The sequence below is a fragment of the Maniola hyperantus genome, chromosome 19 (assembly GCF_902806685.2).
Source record: "Maniola hyperantus chromosome 19, iAphHyp1.2, whole genome shotgun sequence".
Taxonomy (NCBI): Eukaryota; Metazoa; Arthropoda; class Insecta; order Lepidoptera; family Nymphalidae; genus Maniola; species Maniola hyperantus.
Genome location: NC_048554.1, coordinates 13104067 through 13128234, shown reverse-complemented (window position 1 = coordinate 13128234; position 24168 = coordinate 13104067). Strand labels below are relative to the sequence as shown.

At 37.8% G+C, this 24168-nt stretch overlaps 1 protein-coding gene and 1 long non-coding RNA gene across 2 annotated transcripts in view; one reads left to right on the top strand and one right to left on the bottom strand.

Annotated features, from left to right (window-relative positions):
* The window catches only part of LOC117991515 (uncharacterized), a 444113-nt gene that overhangs the window by 342898 nt on the left and 77047 nt on the right, over nt 1-24168 (bottom strand). The gene's annotated exons all lie outside the window — the stretch shown is intronic.
* Nucleotides 10394-24168, top strand: part of LOC138403671 (uncharacterized) — a 331305-nt gene continuing 317530 nt past the window's right edge. Inside the window, exon 1 of the long non-coding RNA XR_011237887.1 lies at nt 10394-10451. This is a non-coding gene — a long non-coding RNA (uncharacterized lncRNA). The remainder of the gene's footprint in view (nt 10452-24168) is intronic.

The window sequence follows — 24168 nt, the reverse complement described above, 5'->3', positions numbered from 1 at the left end:
TATTTATAATATCTAACACAACGGAACGCCATATCAAATTCACCAGCGCTTTATAGATGAATAAATAACAAAAAGGAAAATAACAGCGAATCCTTGTATTAATCCTTAATATATTTCGCCAGAGCCATATGGACCGCCCGCTCGCGCTCGCTGCGATTGTGTTTGGTCCAATTTAAAAGCGGAAAACTCCAAACTTACCCGACATGAGTGAACTAGAATGAGTGAGCTCTCGGTTTGATCCTGAATCGAAATCTGTCAAATATACTACTGTCAAATACTACTATCTGTCAAATGTACTAGCTTACTTCGTCTAGACAATCAATCATCAATCAATCCTTTTATATATTTAGATAGATAACAGGTTTTGCGCCAGACCAATGTAAGTGACACATGATATCTACATGGCAGAGAAAAGCCAGAGATAGAAAGCTTTGAAAGACGGTCAGGAATCTATTTCTAAGGATACAACTGGTATACAAAATAGCTACCGATTAGTGTTACATTTTGTTAAAAAACTAGCTTATGCTCGCGACTTCGTCCGCGTGGACTACACGAATTTCAAACATAACAGCTGGTAACCTATATCCATCTCTGAGATGCAAGCTATTTCTGTACCAAATTTCGACAAAATTAGTTAAAAGGATGAGATGAGAAAAGGAAAAGGTAACAAATAAACACACTTTCGCATTTATAATAAGGGTACTGAATATATGGATATATCTCACGTTCGCTTGTTACTTGCACCGTAACAAAATGGATTATTCAATTGGTAGGCACTTTTTGCTGAGTCTAGTCGCGTCGAGCACTCAGGGCATGCATTCGAACTGGTACAGTGGTAACAAATATAGTTGATAACAGGTTTTGCGCCAGACCAATGTAAGTGACGGGCACATGACATCTACATGGCAGAGAAAAGCCAGAGATAGAAAGCTTTGAAAGAGGGTGGGGAATCTATTTCAAAAGATACATTAGGATACAAAAGAGCTACCGATTGGTGCTATATTTTGTTAAAAAAACCGGCCAAGTGCAAGTCAGCCTCGCGCAACGAGGGCTGCGTACTACAGTCGTTTTTTTTCGACGTTTTGCACGATAATTCAAAAACTATGATTCATAAAAATAAATAAAGATCCATTTTAGAATACATAGGTGAAGCTCTTTCATATGATACCCCACTTGATATAGTTATCTTACTTCGAAAATTGAAAATACTAATTTTTAGTTCATGACCACAATTTTTTTGTGTGTGATGTAACCACAAATTCAAGGTTTTCAGATTTTTCCCCTAATGTCTGCTATAAGACTTACCTACCTGCCAAATTTCATGATTCTAGGTCAACGGGAAGTACCCTGTAGGTTTCTTGACAGACCGACAGATAGACAGGCAGACAGACAACAAAGTGATCTTATAAGGGTTCCGTTTTTCCTTTTGAGGAACGGAACCCTAAAAATTGTAAACTTCACTTAAAAGTTTTTATTTCTATTTTTTGTAGGTGATGCAGATCTTGCTAGCTTTTTTCGGTAGGATTTTTTTTCTGATTTGGTGGCAAAGTCTCACATGTCGAACCACAGATGAGCTTGCATAAAATGTTTGAGTTTTGATAATTTTATGAAGTCTAAGAATTCAGACAAACTTCCTGGCGTAGACCTGATCGCTTTGGTTTCGTAGGCGGAAGATCCCCTTGGATACAAGTATAAGCAATTTGATGTTTAAATATTTAAAAATAATTTTCATGGCGGCCATTTTGAAGTTTGCCATCTCGGTTGTTTATTTGTTGTTATACCGGTAAAAGAAATATTTACTCCGTGAAAATTTCAACTTTCTAAGTACCTATTAGGGTTCATGAGATACAGCCCGCTGACAGACAGACGGACCGACAGCGAAGGCTTTAATAGGGTCCCGTTGGCACTCTTATGGTACGGGACCCTAAAAAGGAAAACCCAAACGTGTTTGCCTTTTATGATGGAAAGAAGATTTGAATATAAAACCACTTCCTTTCACAAATTCCGTTTATACAACCGGAATTATCTCACTGTGTATTCGTCAATTTGCGAGATGATTGTGTTTCCGAATAAAAAGCCGAATTATCGAGACGCCATTACGCGACCCTCGGAAATTTGGTTTAAATTTAATCAGACTCGACAATAACGCTCGTTCGTTAAATCTGCACCCGGGGAGGTTTCTGAGATTCACCCTCAGACAGACAGACATACGTAATTAGATTATAGTCCTCATATTGGATACAATGACAAGACGGGCTATAAAAAGGATAAAATGGTTACCCACATCAATTTTTTTTGTAACTCATCAGAATGTTTTTTTTTAAATTTATAGACTATAGCGCTTGGCTGCAATCAGACCTAGTGGCAAGTGATGATGCAGCCTAAGATGGAGCGCGCTTGCCTAGAAGATGCCTATTCACTCTCGACTTGAAGGTACCCATATTATAATTGGAGGGGACAAGTGATGCTGGAAGGGTATTCCAAATGTTAGCGGTTCTAATTAGAAATGAGGAGGCAAATCGCTTCGCACTCGTGGAATTTCACTGCGTACAGGTGCAGACCTTGGCGATGCCTTGCGGTACGATAGTAGAAGGGTGAAGTTGTTATATGCGGTTAGAAAACTTCATAGATTTTTCCCTAGTGGGAGGTCTTCCAACGCTGCGCTTTGCAGTCGTGGTCGCCATCCTCGTATACCTTGGGAGTTTTAGACAGGCAGGGTTCTTGGCACCTCTAGTTTTAGGATCATCTGAAAAACCACCACTATTATTTGGATTGTGCGTTGGTATATAATATGACCTGGGTTGTTGCGGATGCCAAAATTTTGACACCCGCAGATGCGGATGTGGATTATGAGATGTTTACATCGACGGATGCGGATTTTAGTTTTTTTTCTTATGTAGATGTTTTGAGAATTGAATTCGTTCTTTTAATTTTATATTAAACCCCTTTAGGTAAATCAAAGAGTCCGAACTTAGCTGACGCGTTGCTTTGGCTTTTCAAATAAAAAAAAAAAACTGCGGTAATTGGGGGCGCTTTTTTTGCATCTCGCTGATTCTGCTTTATTGGATTCGTGGATTTTTACGCTCACTTTTAATGAATTAGGTTTAAGTAAGCGGAAAAACGCTTTGCTTTTATTTTGAGCTAGCTTTCGCTTAGGTGTTTTTTGACTGGTTTTTTGGTGAAAACCAATTAATATAAGATAAGCTAGTACTCTCGACCTAGCTGTCATAAAACTAAGGTCAGGTCAGATTGTACGAGCAAAGCCTGGGTGGATTACCTAGTCTATATTATAAATGCAAAAGTGGGTAAAATCATTCTGTTACATTCTTACGGTCCATCTGCTTAACCAACTTTAACGAAATTTTGTTCAGTGGTGCATCTCGGATTGACTACTTACTTTCTATCCCAGAATATCAATGAGTTCCCACTTACTACTGAAGACAGTCTCTTTTCAGAATGAGATAGGTTTGACCATAGTGCACCACGCTGGCCAAGTGCGAATTGGCAGACTTCACACACCTTTGAAAACTTTATGGAAAACTCTCGAGCATACAGGATTCCTTGCGATGTTTTCCTTCACCGTTAAAGCATATAGCATGTTATTATATTAATTTAAATAATGACTTAAAACTAAAAATAAATATAAAAATAGATTAGAGCAAAGACAGAATGATGCATAATTTATAATATCGCACCATTTAAATTTTTGTTAAATAAAGTTATTTAATTTATTTATTTTAAAAGTAGAAGTTATATCCGGAAGTTATATTTCGAGCCACAGATTATTATAAATTACAGCAAAGTGTTTTTTCCGATCGCCAAATCTTCTTACGGGGCTGTAAGCAGGGAGGTATTCGGAGGAGGGTAGGTACATGGGGGGAGATCATTCAAATCTGTTATTAAATTCGGAGACAATCAACTTTGTTGAGGGCCCCAGTGCGGTGGGACTCGGGTATTGAGTGTCATTATGTTTGGGCGAAATAATTTGAAAAGCTCTCTGGTTCGAGCGGTATTTTTTTATTAATTGATGATCATTTTTAGAGGTAATACTTAGGGAGAAAAAATCATGATTTGTGAACCCGTCTTGGTTGTCTACTGCTAAATTTAAATTTTTCTTAGGTACATTGGGTAGTAATTATTTCATCATTTCTGAGATCTATACAGGGTGTAACCAGAACGCTGGTTAAAACGAAGACAGGTGATAGTAGATAGTCGTTCACCTCTAGCGTCAGTCAGATGTTTTATTTGCAATATATCGTTAACTTTTACGAAATTATAGGATTTTTCATGTTTCTTTCGCGTTTTTTGTGATATATCATATCAGTAATCATTAGTACTATCACATGTCTTCGTTTTTGCCAGCGTTTTGGTTACGCTCTGTATAATGTTTGTAAAAATATGGACTCAGATTGAAATAAAAGATTAATTATTTATCTAAAGAAGGTCCAATCTTGAGTATAAATTCCAGTGTAAGTGAGAGCATACATCCGTTACACAGTTAACAACAATTTAGCCGCACGCCGATTGGCTGCAACTCTGAATTTAACCAACTAATGAATATGCAACCGCCTTGTCCGTATGCAGCGAGGCAGCTCTGAGTTTGCCAATTATACAGTGTGTCCGGACATAAACTAGCGGTATTTTAAACACTTAGATATATATAACAACTATTTTTAAGTACAAATACACTCTAAACTTGGACCCAATCCACTTCATACCTGTGTGGCAGCCATTTTGGTTTTTTTGTTGAAATATTCTTATACGTGTACGAAAAAAATCATATCTCTCAAATTTCTGGTCTTACTGAGATAAAAATGGGCTTATTCGAAGGGCAACAATACTGTCTTATCGTCTACATTATAAAACAAAGTGTTCACATTTTTATAACTTTTGAAAAAAAATAAGAAACTCGAAAAAAATATCGTAAAATTATGCAAATTCACAAATTATTGTAAATCACTGCAAAAACACTCCCGACAACCCTTTTTATTACTTTACTGTTGTTACAAAGTACCTAGTTTTAATTTTCAACCCTCAATTAATCACAATTTACCAATGCCTGATCTCGCGAGCAATCAATAATATTATTTCTCATCCGAAACTGATATGAAGTCGAAAGATCATTCATCCAAATTAAACAGTGCGAAGTTCTGCGGATCGGAGCACGATCCAATGAAATTATACACTAAGAGCTGATGCAAGAAATAATAATAATTAAGTCGCTCAAGGGCTACAAGTTTTTTTTCAAAATTTATTATAGACAAACGCTTGACCACAGTCACACCTGATGGAAAATGATGATGAGTTGAAATTATAAAAGCTTTAATTGCTTTCACGTGATCACTACCCCTATTATAAATGTGAAAGTGTGTTTGTTTGTTGGCGTCACGTCACGTCAAATCACGTCGCAACGGAGCAACGGATTGTCGTGATGTTTTGCATGGGTATAGTTTAAGACCTGGAGAGTGACATAGGCTACTTTTTATCCCGGAAAATTCCCGGAGAGTTCCCACGGGATTTTTAGAAACCTAAATCCACGCGTACGAAGTCGCAGGGTCAGTTATTAGGAAATAAAGAGAATTTATTAATTACTAGCTTATGCTAGCGACTTCAGCTGCGTGGACTACACAAATTTCAAGCCCCTATTTCACCCCCTTATGGGCACAATTTTCAAAAATCCTTTCTTAACGCATGCCTAAGTCAAAATATTATCTACATGCCAAATTTCAGCTCGATCCATCCAGTAGTTTGGTCTGTTCGTTGATAAATCAGTTAGACACCTTTTCCTTTTATATATTTAAATTTAAATAAAACAAGAGCTGATGATCAGAAAATGCCATTAGCTCCTGAACTATTACGGAAGCTATCGACTCGCAAACTTATGACTGAAACCATTGGTTTGTCTTCAAAAGTTTTTGATTAAAATTTATAATGTTACGCAAAAGTTTCCTATCAAATTTTGTAAACAACTTCGTCATATAAACAGAATACTTCATCTATAAACATTAAGGGATTACTTTACAGACTTGTTTACGGTTCGACGGTTATAAAGTAACATAGACAAAAATTATCTATCCCTATCCCGAATTAACCTTGGATGAAAATAATCCTATAAAATGACCCGGAGTATTAGCTATAGGGGAGTATAGTACGCGACAGGTTGAAATGGCATTCGGGGAGGGAACGCCCCGCACACCCGCACAGCCCCCCCGCTAACCCGGTGCGCGATTTAGGTTTTTCGAAAATCCCGTGGGAACTCTTTGATAAGTAGCCTACGTCTAAGACTATCTGGCCGATGAAGTGAAGATATATCATTAAGGCTAGTTGTATAAGGGTGCCTGTCCACTGAAGCGGAGTGGAGAGGAGATGTGTTGAGCAAACCAATCAGATTGTCGGAAAATAACGAGATAATTTTATTCCGTTGTCTGACAAAACTCTGATTGGTCAACTATACACATCTCCGCTCCGCTCCGTTTCAGTGGACAGGCACCCTTAGTCACACACATGCGCGTGGCCACCATTTTAATGACATCAGCGCTAAACTGAAGTTTAGAGCTGGTGAGCTTATGGTATATTTTTACTTAAATATAGTCAAATGACGTCAAAATATCTTCATTTCGATGTTAATGAGACTTGGTTCCAGCGCAATAGCAATTTGTGGGACTTTACTTGTAATTAGCGTCCCAATTCCCCGTCACATAATTATGTAAAGGTAATTGATTGCGAGTGTGCGCCGCTGCGCCGCGCCGCCGGCAGACTATTTATTTGCCACGGACGGTGATCGATCTTAATGTACGGCAACTGGGTTAGGAAGACTGTTCACTTGCCGTTTTTTTTAACCAAATAGTCATGGACTTGACTGCAATCCTTTGATCGATTTTGGTTCTTCTCGGTAGGAACGGCATTCTGAACCAGTAGTAAATTAAACTATCTGACGATTCAAAAGCACTTGTAAAAGTTTACTTGAATATAAATATATTCTATTCTATTCTAATCACACCAAACAGTAGCTCCGGAGTGTTTTCAAAATTCAAAACTATTTGTTTTAAAATTTGGAATGAATATTTTAATGAGAGATCACTCGATAAAGGGATATGGTATAGAACAATTCAATCCGAGCCTCCTCGTATACCTTGGTTTCTAAATAGTAAAATTAATAGAAATAAGTTAGTTATAGCATTTAGACTTAGATCCGGACATATGCCATTAGGCAAGTTTAAACATTTAATGAGGAAAAGGGATTCTCCCAATTGCGAAGTATGTGGTAAGGCAGAAGATGTCTCGCACTTACTATTGGCATGTGTTCGTAATCATAATTTGAGAGAAACACTAACGTGTGAACTAAATTTAAATTTTATGAATATTGGTATTTTTAACTGTAGGTATTTTGAACAAACCTTCGAGCATTTCGGCAATGAAAGTGTATAAATTTGTTAGTGATTCTCTCAAATTGATATAGTTGTAGGTTTAATTATGTAGTTTGATTTTAATTTAGTTTGTAACGATGGGGCTGGCATATAGATTATCTGTAAAAGCCCCTTACAAAATAACAGATTAAAAAAAAAACAGTAGCTGATGAGTGATAATGCAGCCTAAGGTGCAGCGCGCTTGTGTAGAAGATGCCTATTCATTTTTCTTATGAAAAGCCTAATATTGATTGTAATTGGAAAGGATAATGAAAGCCGGAAGAGCGTTCTTTAATCTATAATATTCTAGCAGTGCGTACTAGAAACGAGGAAGCGAATCGCTGCGTACGAGTTCGTAGAATTTCACTTATGTAGGAATGCTGACCTTTGCGATGCCTCGCGGTTACCCAAATCTTTTTTTTTTTAATTTATTTATTTACATCATATACATTCGTGTTTACATACTTATGTGTTTTAGTGAAGTGATTTGGCTGTTTGGATTAGAAATAGAATATACCCTGAACTAAACACATTTTATTCCTAGACTACTTTTTATTCCGTAAAATCATAAAGTTCCCACGGGACTAACTTGTATTATAATATATACAAAAACTTGTATTCACGCGGATAAAGTCGCGGGCATCACCTACTGAGTATCGTAATCTATTTAAAAAAGTTCTATCTATAACATAGAAAGTGTTTTACAAATCCAAAAGGTAAGTGTATAAGCCCTTTAGCCCCCGCCAGAACAAGGCCCTGGAACCTATTAGTAATCTAGTAGTGGATCTGAAGACAGTATTAATTCGGTCGATACTCTGTTTGCTACACTACTACACAGATTGCACAAATAGTTGTTACCATTGACTTATATAATACTAGCTTATGCCCGCGACTTCGTCCGCGTGGACCACACAAATTTTAAACCCCCATTTTACACCCTTAGGTTTGATCTTTAACTATGAGATTTTAACATGAGCTTAATAAAATATGTCATACTGCTAATTGCAAAAATATTAACTACAAAACTTCTTTATAGACACTTCAAAACTGACAGAGTTTCATACAAACTTCAAACCCCTATTTTACCCCTTTAGGGGTTGAATTTTGAAAAATCCTTTCTTAGCGGACGCCTACGTCATGATAGCTATCTGCATGCCAAATTTCAGCCCGATCCGTCCAGTAGTTTGAGCTGTGCGTTGATAGATCAGTCAGTCAGTCAGTCACCTTTTCGTTTTATATATTTAGATTAGATTAGACTAGCTTATGCTCGCGACTTTGTCCGCGTGGACTACAAAATTTCAAAACCCTATTTCACCCCCTTAGGAGTTGAATTTTCAAAAATTCTTTCTTAGCGGATGCCTACGTCATAATAGCTATCTGCATGCCAAATTTCAGCCCGATCCGTCCAGTAGTCTGAGCTGTGCGTTGATAGATCAGTCAGTCAGTCAGTCAGTCAGTCAGTCAGTCAGTCAGTCACCTTTCCCTTTTATATATATAGAAGATTACTTCGTACGGACAGGGTTATTAAACAAACAAAATTGCACCGACTCGTTGGTCACCATACACCAATGCAACCTCATTGACTTCTGGATTTCAAACGAATCGTTCATTAGTATCTAAGAGGTGGCACTGATTTATTTGGTTTGTAAACCGTGAAAAATTTTGTTTGCTTGACCATATTATCTTTGTCATTTATATCGATGGTTGTTACCTACCGTTTAGGGAAATTAACGTACGAAGTAAGTAATAATAATTTGCTTATTTCGTTTCGTTTTGCTTAGTTCGGTTTAACGACATGTCGTATAGGAACCTATTCGGAAGGTCGGCGGTACCTCTAACTTTTCGGAGTTACGTGCGTTTTAAGCAATTAAATATCACTTTCGCTAAACGCTAAAGAAACCTGCATGCCTAAGAGTTATTCATAAAGATCTCAAAGGTTGTCACCCAATCTAAACTTGGCCACCACTCTGGCCAAGTGCGGATCAGCAGACTTTACAAACCTTTGAGAACATCGTGGAGAACTCTCAGGCATACAGGCTTCTATACGAGTGTTCCTTCACCTATAAATCAAATGAAAGTTAGAGGTGCGTGCCCGGAATTGAACCCCCGACCATCCGAATATGAGGCCGGTGTTTTAACCACTAGGCTAGTATGCTGTTAACAAGTTACTAGAACTGTGTTTTATTATGATCAGAAGATACAAAACAACGGTAATGGTTTCAGAAACCCCTCCTCGAGAAACAAACGAAAGGGTTGCGGTTGTCAAATACGTTTGTTTGCGCCTTTCTAGTGCTCGTGACATGCACTCAGTGGCTACGACAATAGAGAAATGCTTTCACAAAATCATAGTATACACTAGCCGACGCGTCCCGACTTCGATCGAATGGACTTTCTGACAATGTTCTCCTATTGGGGAATTTCTTATAGAGAAAACCTACTACTTGCAAAAACTAAAGTTAGACGCAGCAGTTAAAGCGATCACGCACTTATCCGATCAGAATCCGTAATAATTACTACCCCTATTATAAATGCGACAGTGTGTTTGTTTGTTGGTTTGGCCTTGAATCACGTCGCAACGGAGAAACGCATCGTCGTGATTTTTTGCATGGTTGTAGTTAAATGCTCTCTTTTATCCCGGAAAATCAATTCCCACGGTATTTTTTAAAACCTAAAACCACGTAAACGAAGTTCATCTAGTACTCCGCACCTCGATTGCATGAAAACTGCATCAATCATTATTACAATCGCAATCGTTGTGATTGGTTTTTTTTTTAAATAGATATAGCGAGCAAACGAGCAGGCGGGTCACCTGATGCTAAGTGATTACCGCCGCCCATGAACATTTGCAGCACCAGAGGAGCCGCCGATGCGTTGCCGGCCTCTTAGGAATTTGTTGGTCCGCCCCTTGAATAACCCCATGTTATAATCTAGTGGGAACACCGCCGACCATTGCAACCATACATTGTAGCCATTAGTAAGCGAGCATCAACCAATCAGTGATGATTGCGATCGTGACATTGTAGCTGTCATTCTACCGCAATCGAGGTGCTGTACTACATAATATTTAAAACATAGATAAAGCAAATCTACTTAGTAAAGAAATGACAAAATCTCCCTACGAAATAAACCGATGTTTATAGTGAAAACACCAGCTCTGGTAGGGCGCGAGTCGCATCGCCGTCAAGAGCTTCGCCAATATTTGAGATACCCTCCAAGGCGTCTCTATCGTACGACCACACCAGCGACTTGTCGTACGACAAATAGTTGCTACAGTTGCTGAGTTTATCGTTGGTTCTTCTCCGCTTAAAAATATAGATAGCGATATGTTCAAATTCAAAAATATTTACCTACAGTAGCCATACTTGTATGTTGTATAGAAGCAGGCGTTACTTTGCGGAAGTCCATGATATACAATGAACCAAAAGCTTAATTTGCTATAATCCGCTGAAACAGGCTGAATCTGTATGGTGCAACATGGAAGAAGCAGCCACCAAGCTGCTTCTTCCTGCATGTTAAGCAGTAGGAGGGCGGGCCGTGCATTTCGCATGCTGCATGTGGCACCATACAGATTCGACCTGTTTCAGCGGATTACAGCAAATTAAGCTTTTGGTTCATTGTATGGCATACTTGTACTCCGGTCCTCATCACATGTTGAGACTCTACCAGTACAGCAGTTTGGAAATAAGTTTCTACAGAGGACAACCAGTTTCAGCAAAAATTATAAGCAGACTTCAAAATTTGAATCCAAAACCGTTTATTTAGTATCGAAACCCGATAAGCATTTTGGCTGAAAATGAAATTACATTCGCTTTTTTAAAAAGGTAAAGTTAAAGGTAAAGGTAAAGGTAAAGGTAAAGGTAAAGGTAAAGGTAAAGGTAAAGGTAAAGGTAAAGGTAAAGGTAAAGGTAAAGGTTTAGGCATATCTCTTTCGGACAATACATGATAAGAGTAGATAAAACATTAGTCCAACCTACGATGTCCTGAAATTTAGTAAGTTTTAGTCCAGTTGTCTTATTTCAAAGTCTGTCCTTAATTCATCATCATCATTAAGTATTCACCATCGTGCTGGAGGGCGTCCCACACTACGCTTGCGCTACGCTAAGCGCTACGCGGTCTCCACTCAAGGATTTTCCGGCTCCAACGGCCATCGCCTCTACGACAGGCATGACCTGCCCCATCTCTAGCACGATGGACCGACGGTATAAAGAGGCTAGCGGGAAGTGGCTGGATAAGAAAGGCTGAGGATTGAGTGTGGTGGCACTTTTTAGGGAAGGCCTATATCCAACAGTGGACGTCCACAGGCTGATGATTATTATTCACCAACCAATAAACGTCCACAGCTGGACATGTCACTTGTAGCGACTTCCATGGTCTTGCACTGCGTGAATCCAGCGGCTACATGTCGTTTGTCCACCCAGTCCTTAATTTGCTTATCCATTACGTCTGTCGCAAGTGTGTAGGAAGTCAACAAGACAAGGAATCCCTAGTGTGTTCTTACACTTAGTTTGAGAGATAGAATTGGCAAAGCGATTGGCTTTGCTCTTTAGACGCCGCTCCGGCGCCGCCGTGCGCGTTGAAAGGGTTAGGTGTGACTTAATGGATTATTTGCTAAGCGTCAAGTGATTGAACAAAACTCTTCAACATCAAGGACAGAGTGAACTGGAGTGAGGGAACTCTCAGTTAAACTCTCACTTTTTTTTAAAAGAATATTAGACATGTTAAAATGACTAATATTCCGCTTTCCTCTCCTAGGAGTGCTAGGAGTAGGTACGAGAATAGTGCAACGGGCGGGGTTTGAACCGTCGACCTTTCGGTTTTCAGTCCACTCCTTTACCGGTTGATCTATTGAGGCTTGGTATGATCCAGAATCAACGATATTATGTCAAATATTGGGTTATGGATGACGTGCGGTGAAATCAAACAAAAATAGACGATAGCCTACCTAGTGTCAAATGTAGGAACATTTTATTTTAAGAGTTTACAAGACTAGCACTCCAGGATTCCCTACCCGAAGGTTGCTAACGGAGCCCTATTACTAAACCTCCATTGTTCGTCCGTCTGTTCGTCCATCTGACTGTCCGTCTGTCAGCACGCTGTATCTCATGAACCCTAATAAATAGAGAGTTGAAATTTTGCCACTATAACAACAAATAGTATACATTTCAAAATGGGCACCATGCACATTTAAAAAAATTAAGAAGTACATAGAAGTACATAGTATTATAACTTGTACGATGGTACGGAACCCTTCGTGTGCAATTTCGACTCGTACTTGACCGGCTTCTTTTTTTTCATTGCAACAATATATCACAAATCTCATGGCAGCAAACATGTCAAACCGGGCGAAGGGCCATTAGTCTCGCGCGCCACTAAATTAATTCACGAGCCCTAATTAATTAAGCCCTAACCGGTAATTATTAGTGATCACCACTGATCCCTCGGCTATTATTGTTAGTAGAGCATTACCATTTGATTTGCCAAATCTGGCGAATCTGCAAGTTTAAACAATTACAAATTACTAGCTGATGCGACTTTGTCCTCGTGTAATTCGGATTTTAAAAAGCCCGTAGGAACGCTTTAATTTTCCTGGATAAAAAGTAGCCTGTCACTTTCCAGGTCTTTATCTATAAACATGCAAAAAACCACGTCAATGCGTTGCACCGTTGCGACGTGATTGAAGGACAAACTCACAAACCAATAAACCAATATCCAACAAACAAACACACTTTCACAATTATAGTATCGTTAGTGATTAGTATAGATTAACCAGCAAATTATAATACTTAGGCGCACCATATCGTGTTAGAAAAATTGTTTGACTCATTATATTTTTATAACTCTGAAAGAAAAAACTAAACTTTGAAGAAAGCTATAAAAGTATGCATTTCCTAAACATAGAAAAAGGTTCGAGTAAAGTAAACACAATAATTGCTTGAACCTCAGATGTAGTGTTTATTCGTCCCCAGCTAAGTTAACCCGCTTCAGTCTGACAGGGGACTGATTGTGCCAGGTGCGCTGAGGTCGCGCCCGTGACGTCACTACACACTACCTCCACGATTAATATTATTGTCCCACTCAGTTTAAGTCTAAGCAACTGTCTATTTACTGCCTTGTTTTAACATTGTCTTACCGTTTGAGAAAAATATCCAACTCAGTATCATATAATATTAGTATCAACTACATATCCATCTAATTACACTTGGTTAGGCAGTGCGATCAACATTACAGAGGACATTAATCGAGTCATTATTTTAGACATAGTAAAGACACGTGGTTTAAGAAAAGTAAAACAGAATAATTGCTTGTACCTCAGATGTAGTGTTTATTCGTCCCCAGCTAAGTTAACCCGCTTCAGTCTGACAGGGGACTGATTGTGCCAGGTGCGCTGAGGTCGCGCCCGTGACGTCACTACACACTACCTCCACGATTAATATTATTGTCCCACTCAGTTTAAGTCTAAGCAACTGTCTATTTACTGCTTTGTTTTAACATTGTCTTACCGTTTGAGAAAAATATCCAACTCAGTATCATATAATATTAGTATCAACTACATATCCATCTAATTACACTTGGTTAGGCAGTGCGATCAACATTACAGAGGACATTAATCGAGTCATTATTTTAGACATAGCAAAGACACGTGGTTTAAGAAAAGTAAAACAGAATAATTGCTTGTACCTCAGATGTAGTGTTTATTCGTCCCCAGCTAAGTTAACCCGCTTCAGTCGGACAGGGGACTGATTGTGCCAGGTGCGCCGAGGTCGCGCCCGTGACGTCACTACACACCGCTTATAAATGGTTCCGCTCAGTTTTTAGGGTGCTTGATAGGATGTCAAGCGGGAATTTAATTAAGTGTACAGTACAAAAGTGACAGGAGTCGTTAGAGGCGAAGCTTCGCTGATTTTGTAATTTTTAGGGTTCCGTACCGCAACGTTTTAAGCGATGGAGAGAGCTATGCTCGCAGTTTCTATAAATTATGTAAGTACCTACATGATCAAATCAGAAATGAGTAGATCTGTAGAAGAACCAGTGTAACCGACATAATTATTATCTCTACTGAGCACGGGTCTCTCCTAAGAATAAGAAGAATTAGGTCCACCACGCTGGCCAAGGGTGTATTGGCAGACTTCACACACCTTTGAGAACATTACGTTTAACTTTCAAGCCTGTTTCAAGCATACAAATGTTCACCTCACACTCACCTCAACAACACCTCACAATGTTTTCGATCACCGTTAAAGCAAGTTTTTAACCGACTTCAAAAAAGGAGGAGGTTCTCAATTCGTCGGAATCTTTTTTTATTTTATTTTTTATTTTTTATGTATGTTCCCCGATTACTCGAAGACGCCTGGACCGATTTTGAATATTCTTTTTTCGTTTGAAAGGGTATACTTCAAAGTTGGTCCCATTTAAATTTGGTGAAGATCTGATGAACATCTTCGAAGATAGATACTGGAACTCCTCAACGGATAAGAGTAAATTGCTCGCGATCAGTTTAATAGCTTAGTAAACAGTAGATTTTTAACCAGTCATAGCATAATTCCATGGGGCCACTAAAAATTGTGAAATAAATTTTTTTTACAAAAAAAATAAAAACCGACTTCGATACACAAACACTAAAAATTGAAAAATAATTTAATTCATTACCGAATATATTATGTATACAAGAGTTAATATAGTTCCATAATAATATTTTCGGGGTCGGTGCCAATGAGTTGCCATTGTGGAGACTCATAAAAATATGAAGTCTAGACGATTCGCGCAACTAAAGCTAATTGGCACCGGCACCAAAAAGTATTATTATGGAACTATATTTACTCTTGTATACATAATATATTCGGTAATGAATTAAATTATTTTTCAATTTTTAGTGTTTGTGTATCGAAGTCGGTTTTTATAATTACTTAAAATGCACATTGCTCCGAGAAGATACAGGTGCGTGCCCGGGATCAAACACTAGACCGCCAGACTTTAAAAAATTCTTATAGATCTAGTTGGGAAGTATGTATACCCTTTCAAACAAAAAAAAAATTACATAAAAAATAAAAGATTCCGACGAATTGAGAGCATCTTCCTTTTTTGAAGTCGGTTTTAAACCAAAAAATTTATCAGGCTTATCCTCTGTAACTCGAGAGTCACCTATAAGTTTAGCCTACGAACTTTCGATATAAACACCTTGTAATCACCCAACTGAACTAAGACCGAGGTACCTATTTGTTAATGTCTCCATAAGCCCCAAAAGCCTATTACAGATTACATTGGTGCTTGCCGAATTACGAGCCTTTACGTCAAATCTAAGCCACACTAATATTATAAATGCGAAAGTGTGTCTGTCTGTCTATCTGTTTGTTTGTTTGTCAGTCTGCTAGCTTTTCACAGCCCAACCGTTCAACCGATTTTGATAACATTTGGTACAGAAATAGCTTGCATCCCGGGGATGGACATATTATGCTTCTTTTTATCCCGGAAAATTGAAGAGTTCACAGGGTTTATAAAAACCTAAATCGCGGACGAAGTCGCGGGCATCACCTAGTCCATTTATCAATCGACTTCCAAAAAAGAGGCAGTTCTCAAGTCGGTCTTTTTTTGAATGTATCTCTTTTAAGATAGATTTTCTATTCTACTGAATACGGGTCTTGTCTTAGAATGAGAAGGGTTTAGGTCATATTCTGCCACGCTGGCCTAGTGCGGATTGGCAGACTTTACACACCTTTGACAATCTCATCATTATGATGAGGTTTAGAACTTTTGCCTTTAATAAAAAACTTTATTATTATTATTAAAACTGATTTTCAATCGCCAAATAAACTTTTTAAAACTGCCCAAACATCAAAATTCTTCAAGATAATATTACTGTAAATATTATTCGGCCATTGAAAACCCGGCCTTTAGTCGTAAAAATTTGAATGGCGAATACTTCCTCAATCCAACAATATAAAATGTTATTTTGTTTACGAAATTTTCTCAATTTCACCCCAAAATTGATGTAATCCAATCCCAAGTCCGATACAATCAGGATATTTGACGAAAGCCATATCCCAGCTAACGGTTTCTAATACCAACTTTGATGGTATTATACTGCTCGTAACTACCACTTACTAAGTATCGTAACTTGAAATTAACTCGGCAATCTGGCATAAAATAAATTTATGGACTATCAAAGTCGGGCTGGACAATGCCAGGCCTGGCGTGTTCGGGGCTCGTTAATATTGGAACTAGCGGTTAATATTAACATAAAATTTTGTGTTACGCAACCGGCCTACAAATAGCCCGTATGCAGTTGGGGGGGTTAGGTGATTTAGGTTTAATTAATAGGTACGTCAAAATTGATTAACAATATGGTTCAATACTGGTTTTGTTTTATTTTTTGAGCAGAGACCCGTGCTCTGTAGTGAGCCGGTGATGGGTTGACCATGATGATGATGATACCAAGTGGGGTACCATAGGAAAGGGCATTACCTTTTTATTTATTTTTCAGCATATCAATAGTGTTTGATTGCAGCAGATTTGGTGCAGTGCTCAGACAAGCCGCCAAGCGCTTACGAGCATGAAGAAACCAATATTGTAAGCGTTTTTTCTTTTTGTGTGGAAATAAAATAAAAATAAATTTATCGTGCAAAATGTTAAAAAATACTATTCTTCCCTTTATCTCCAAAGTTTACCCATTTAAAAATCTGAAATTATTATGGTCTATAGATATTTATGTATATTTTACAGGAAAAATAAAATCAACACTCTAACTATCATAGTTTTTGTGATATTAACAATTAACCTCTGCAAACAAATTAGCAAAAGTGATTCTCATCGTTTTTCTTCTTCTGTAGTACAGAACCCTCGATGCGCGAGTTTGACTCGAACTTGTCCATTTTTTTCCTTTTGAGGTTGACGGAACTCTAAAAATGAAAGTTTTCGAGTGAATATGCTCAACATTGGCAGGTTTCTGCGGGAATCTAAATTTTTTTCATAATTTTTATCCGTCAGTCGTTTTAATTTATTTTTATCTTTCTGTAGGACGTTTTTGGTCATTTTTTGTGGTTGGGTAACCATGGGCAGGCATTATAGTAACATGACTAAAATTTTATCGAAAGTTCAAAACTATTGTTCGAGCGCACTAAGTTACAAAACTTCAAGACTTGAATATTTATTTTCCACTTTTTTTTGTAATGAAAATTTTACAATAAAACTTAAAGCTAGGCTTGAAAAAAATTAAAAATTAGCGCCTAAAGCGTCTATGTCTAAAAACTTTTATAAGTCCATAAAAGTTTTTAGACATAGATGCTATGAAATAATTAAAAAATAATTAAAAAAAACCTAATCTTAATAGGGGTTTATGTACCCGTACCACCCGCCCGCCATATTGAATATTTTTCAAAAAAATTATAGCCAGTGTTACTCGGCATGATGTAAGGATTCTAACGAGGCCCCAAACGCATACATCCAAATCAGACATTTAGAAGTTTTTTTTAAATCTTTATTTTTAGCCGGGGCTTTATTACTTCGCATATTATTGTGGCAGAATAAAGAAACTCTCATACATGAACAAACTTCTGTTAGAAAGGACATATTTTATTACACAGTCATAATTTTTTTTATTTTATTTTATTTGTTTTTTTGCAATCAACAGCGATATATATAATATAATTTTACATAATAACAGACTGAAAATATGGCCAAATAGGATTACAATTTTTTACAGATTACTTAAATAGATATTAAATATAAATTTATAACAGTACGTTTGATAATTTAAACAAGCTTTACAATAATATAATAATATGAAAATATAAAAGTCAATTAACTAGTAAAAATACCTAGTAGGTGATTCACAACATATGTATGTGTGTGTGTATGTGTGAGTGTATGTGTGTCTGTGTGTGTGTGGGTGTGTGTTTGTGTGTGGGAGAGAGAGTATGCGTGAGTGGGTGCTTGTGGGTTATGATATTATGCGGATTTATGTACTATTATAGATACTAGTATAATTATTATCAGTTACAATATAATAGTTTTAATTCATAACAGTTTACTACTTTTTTTTTGTCCACGCGGAGAAAGTCGCGGATATTTTGAAATAAATAAAATAAAATTTCTACATCTAAATACACGTGAAATTGTAGTAAAAAGCTCGCATTCCATAATAACAGAAGTAACATTTTATGGTTATTGTACTTTAGCCTCTTATTTGGACTTAGCACAGATCCCTCGTTTAAGACGGGCCCCTCATGAACCCCGGCCCTTCGACATCTGAATGTTTGTGTTTCGAGAGCGAACAATTTATAGCAACATTGATTTTACACCCTTTTAGCTTTGCATTCATTGTTTACTGTTTCACTTTCAGACAGAATCGTCTATTCAAACAATTCACCGACGGAAAATCTTTTTTCGTGCAAATAATTTTATCGAAAAAGGAAAATATTAGTCATGGTATAGTTACCGCTATCCGCTATTTAAAATCGGCCAGCAATTTTTAGGGTTCCGTACCTCAAAAAGAAAAAGGAACCCTTAAAAGATCACTTTGTCGTCTGTCTGTCTGTCAAGAAACTAGACACACAAGACACAAGTAAAGGTACTTTCCATTGACCTAGAATCATGAGGTAGGTAGGTAGGTCTTATAGCATACTTAAGGGGGAAAATCTGAAAACCGTAAATTTGTGGTTACCTCGCAACAAAAAATTTAGATGTGTTCATGAACAAATATATAGATATAAGTGGGGTATCGTATAAAAGAGCTTTACCTGTACATTCTAAAACAGATTTTCATTTATTTTTATGCATAATAATTTTTGATTTATCATGCAAAATGTCGAAAAATTATGAGTATAGTACGGAACTCTCGGTGCGCGAGTCTGACTCGCACTTGCCCGTTTTTTTTCTAACTCTAAACGTTTTATTTAGAACTGTGTAGTTATATCGCAGACTGTTATTCAAGCAAAAGTTACTTCGTTGATTATTCGAATAATTAGTTTTCGAAATACAACCTGAAATCAACTGTTATTTCCACGGGTTATTTCTAAGTGTTTAATAAAACAAGGCAATTGTTGTATCTGAGCAACCCTGCCTGGAATATTAAGGTGACGCAGTACGCTCGACCGAAATTGCCAGCGCACGTGGGTAACATGTTTGCTTTTCACTTGACATTGTATGAGAAAGGTGAGAGGCACGATGATTTTCACCAAAATCAAGCGCACGATAAGGGGTTACGAAAAGTATTTTTGAGAAAAAAACTACTTAATTTATGTTTGCAAAGTATAGTTATTTCAACTAATAAATAAATAAACTATGTGTTATGTTAAATTCTTTTACAATTTTCATACCTCTAATCTTATTTATTTACGCCCAAAGTTGTCATAAATTTAGTATTAAAATACGAATCTTTTGAAGCTCGTAACTTTAAAATCAATATTGTTTTCAATGTTTTATATATCAATAAACCTAGAAAATGACGAGATAAATCGATATAATACTTAGTTTTGAGCGTACAGTATCAAACAATGTAGTAATTACCCTCCTACGTTTGTATGAAGAAAGTACTGTCCTGAGTCCCCTTAAGTCTGTTTAATAAGCAAACCACGGCGATGATCTAGTCTAAACGCCTTCATAAATAAACATAATCCTTTTAATGGGACAGCCACTGGAAGTGAGACCATTTGCCTAAGATCTCTGTCATGAATATTAAACAATATTATAACGGCGTTGATTATTGTCTGAACGTTTAAAACAAGGGAAGTAGGGGCGTGACGTCAATACAAAATGGCGTTAAAGATGATTAGAGTTGTGATAGCCCAGTGATTAAGATGTCTGCCTATTTGGAGGATCGGGAGTTCGATCTGCACGCACCTTTAACTTTTCAAAGTTATGTGTGTTTTAAAGCCTCAATGGCTCGACGGTTAAGGAGCGCACTGAAATCCGAAAGGATGGCGGTTCAAACCCCACCCGTTGCACTATTGTCGTCCCTACTCCTAGCACAAGCTTCACGCTTAATTGGAGGGGAAAGGGGAATGTTGGTCATGATAAACATGGCTAATATTCTTTAAAAAAAAACCGGCCAAGTGCGAGTCAGGCTCGCGCAATGAGGGTTCCGTACTACAGTCGTATTTTTTTGACATTTTGTACAATAATTCAAAAACTATGATGCATAAAAATAAATAAAAATCTGTTTTAGAATGTACAGGTGAAGACCTTTCATATGATACCCAACTTGATATAGTCACTCACTTCGAAAGTTGAAAATACTAGTTATTAGTTCATGACCACAATTTTTTTTGTTTTGTGTGATCTAACCCTAAATTCACGGTTTTCAGATTTTTCCCTAAATGTCAGCTATAAGATCTACCTACCTGCCAAATTTCATGATTCTAGGTCAACGGGAAGTACCCTGTAGGTTTCTTGACAGACAGACAGACAGACAGACAGACAACAAAGTGATCCTATAAGGGTTCCGTTTTTCCTTTTGAGGTACGGAACCCTAAAAATACAATGAAATATCGCTTGCTTTAAGGGTGAAGGAAAACATCATGAGGAAACGTGCATGTCTGGCAGTTCGCGTACCAAGTCGCGGGCATCGCCTAGTATTATACTAATAGAAAAAGTCGCCGAGTCTCTTGCTGGTTCTTCTCGGTAGAACGGCATTCCGAACCAGTGGTAAATTAAACCAGTTAACGATTCAAAAGCACTTGTAATAAGTCTACTTGAATAAAATAAATTCTATTCTATTCTATTCTAAAACTATATTATGATCGCATGTACCATATTACCTTACAGTAGATATAGCAAGCGAACCCTTGAAACATTCCTAACATTGTAATGGCAAGGCGCAACGTGGTAGCATAAACTATAAAGGGAAATTTTCTCGCGAACATTCCCAAAATTCTAACTTCCACAAACTATAATAACAATGAACTTCAAACGCATCGGCCACATTTCAACCGATAACTGCCAGAAATCGATTTAAGGCACAGATTTATGGTGAGCGCACATTTGTCAATGTCGCACGTACCATAGGCGCCGCACCCAAGGTATACAAAAGGTTTTTTCACACATTTTGTCAATATTGTTCGAGATATGATTCGGTAATTGTCTTACTAAATCTTCTGGTCGATTTCGTAAAACCTGCATCAATCATTATTGGCTGAATTTGGGTGATCTTTGTTGCAACAATGCATTGTAGCCTGTAGGTCAATAACGTAAAACCTGCATCAATGGCTATTTCAATCTCAATTGTTGTGATTGGCTGAATTTGTGCGATTCTTGTTGCAACAATGCATTGTAGCCAATAGTTAACGAGCGACAACCAATCAGAAGTAATTGCGACCGTGAAATTGTAGCTGTCATTCTACCGCAATCGAGCAACAGTATGGGGACAATTCACAACAGTTACGAAACTTGTCTGTCGGTGAGATGCAAATCTCCTACTGAGGACATTATTACCCATATCCCTACCCATATTTGTTTATTGGTTTGTCTTCCAATCACATCGCAATGAAGGCAGCAACGGATTGAGGCAATTTTTTGCGTAGGTATATAGTTATAGACTTGGAGAGTGACATAGGATACTTTATGACGGAAAATCAAATCATTCCCAGGGGAACTATAAAATCCACGTGAGGGAATAAGTCGCTGGCATCAATTATGGCACGTATGGTGCTAGCAAATGAGCGATCAGCATTAAATTCCGTACTTCAGAGGACACCGGCGACCGCCAAAAAGTGCAGCCGTCAGCCCTCCGTATTAGCGCTAACGAAGCGGAGGGCACCCTGTCCCTCCGGCCTCCGTCCTCCGTCCTCAGTCCAGCGAGCTGCAATAAGAGGATTCTGCACCCTTCTTTTTTGTAGGGTACAAGTTATAAGATGAAAGCGTGGTTAATCAGGACTTGCCTCTACGGTTTCGCTTTCTATGAACTATTCTATAGTCCGTGACAGGTCGATGTGACCAATCAGAGTATGTGGCGGGGGGATTCACCCGCGCTCGCTCGCACCGGGTTAGCGCAGGGGCTGTGCGGGTATGTGGGGCGCTCCCTCTTCGATTGCGGTCTCGAGCTGTCGTGTACGTCGTACGTACACGTATGTCGATGGTTTAGGTCACAATTTAGAACAGACGAATTCAAACGAGTTAGGTGAGAGTCAGACGGTGCAAGACCGTGGTGTGTGGATTGTGGAAGTCCTTCCAAGAGATCCATGTGCAGCAGTGCACGTCTATTGTTTGATAATGATGATGATGATGATGATAGAGACATACCAGAGTCATCAAATTAGACATTACATCCTAAAAATGTCTAGTTTCTTTAAAAAAATATATAAAGTAAAAGTGACATCTCATCATCTTTCCCCTTTTTAATGGATTTTATTAATGGACGGTATCCCGCCGAAACTCTTTTGACTTAATCTGTACACTTTAAAAGGAAATTGCATTAAATTATAAGTCGACGAGCAATCACGTTTTGTTTCCCCGGCCGGCTCCTGGATTCAACGGTTTGCATAAATCCCGCCTCTTAATTAGTGAAATTTCCAGGATTATCCCCATGGATGGAAGATGTCAGCTGTCTTAAAGTCGCGCCGTTAAATGAACTGTGTTCTTCATTTAGCCGTCTATCACTTATTTCCACAGGGGATACGACGTGACAGTTTTAAGCTGTTGAACAGTCGTTTTGTAAATAATTGTTTGTGAGTTTGGAATCATCATCATCATCGACCAATAGACGTCCACTGCTGGACATAGGTCTCGTCTTAAGCAATTGAAACTTGTTTTAACGGTGTACGAAAACATTGTGAGGTAATTTCTATTCTTGAACGTTCTCCGTAATGTTCTCAAAAGTGTGGCAAGTCTGCCAGTCCATTCTTGGCCACCGTGGTGGACTATGGTTTAAATCCTTCTTATTCTAAGAGGAGACTCAGTAGAGATAGAATTATGTCAGTTTCTCTGGTTTCTCTACAGATCTCCTCATTTCTGATTTGATCATGTACGTATAGAAATTCCGAGCTTAGCTCCGTCGATCGTTGGAATTAACAGACTTCACATACCGTTAAGAACATTTGAAGAACTCAGGCTTCCTCACGATATTTTATTTCACCGTTATCATCATCATCATCATCATCATCAACCAATAGACGTCCACTGGTCATAGGTCTCTTGTAGGGACTTCCACACGCCACGGTCTTGCGCCGCCTGGATCCAGCGGCTCCCTGCGACTCGTCTGATGTCTCTGTCCACCTAGTTGGGGGGTCTTCCAACGCTGCGTCTTCCGGTGCGAGGTCGCCATTTGAAATTTGGAAGTTTGTAATATTATTTTTATTTTATTAAAATTAAAGATTTTGGTAGGTAAGTTCTTATTCTACGCTTCAATAATTGTAGACGTTATTCCTTTTTTTCTTAAATTGATATTTTTTTCCTAAGGGGCTTTTACAGGTGACCTATATCATATATGCCAGGTCACATCGTTACAAAGCAAATTAAAATCCAACTATAAAAGTATAACCTAATACTATAACAATTTGAGAGAATTACTAACAAATTCATACACTTTCATTGCCGAAATGTTCAAAGGTTTGTTTATAATACAGTTGAAAATACATTTAAAATTTAAATTTAGTTCACACATTAGTGTTTCTCTCAAATTGTGAACACAACATGTCAATAGTTTAAATAAGTTTATCTTAATAAAAAATATTTCTATTTGTTTCATTTTAAATAGGCAAATTGACTTGCTAAGTGTTAAGCAAGTCCGCTTATGAATGACTTGAATCGACTTTGTTTGACCTACGTAATTATT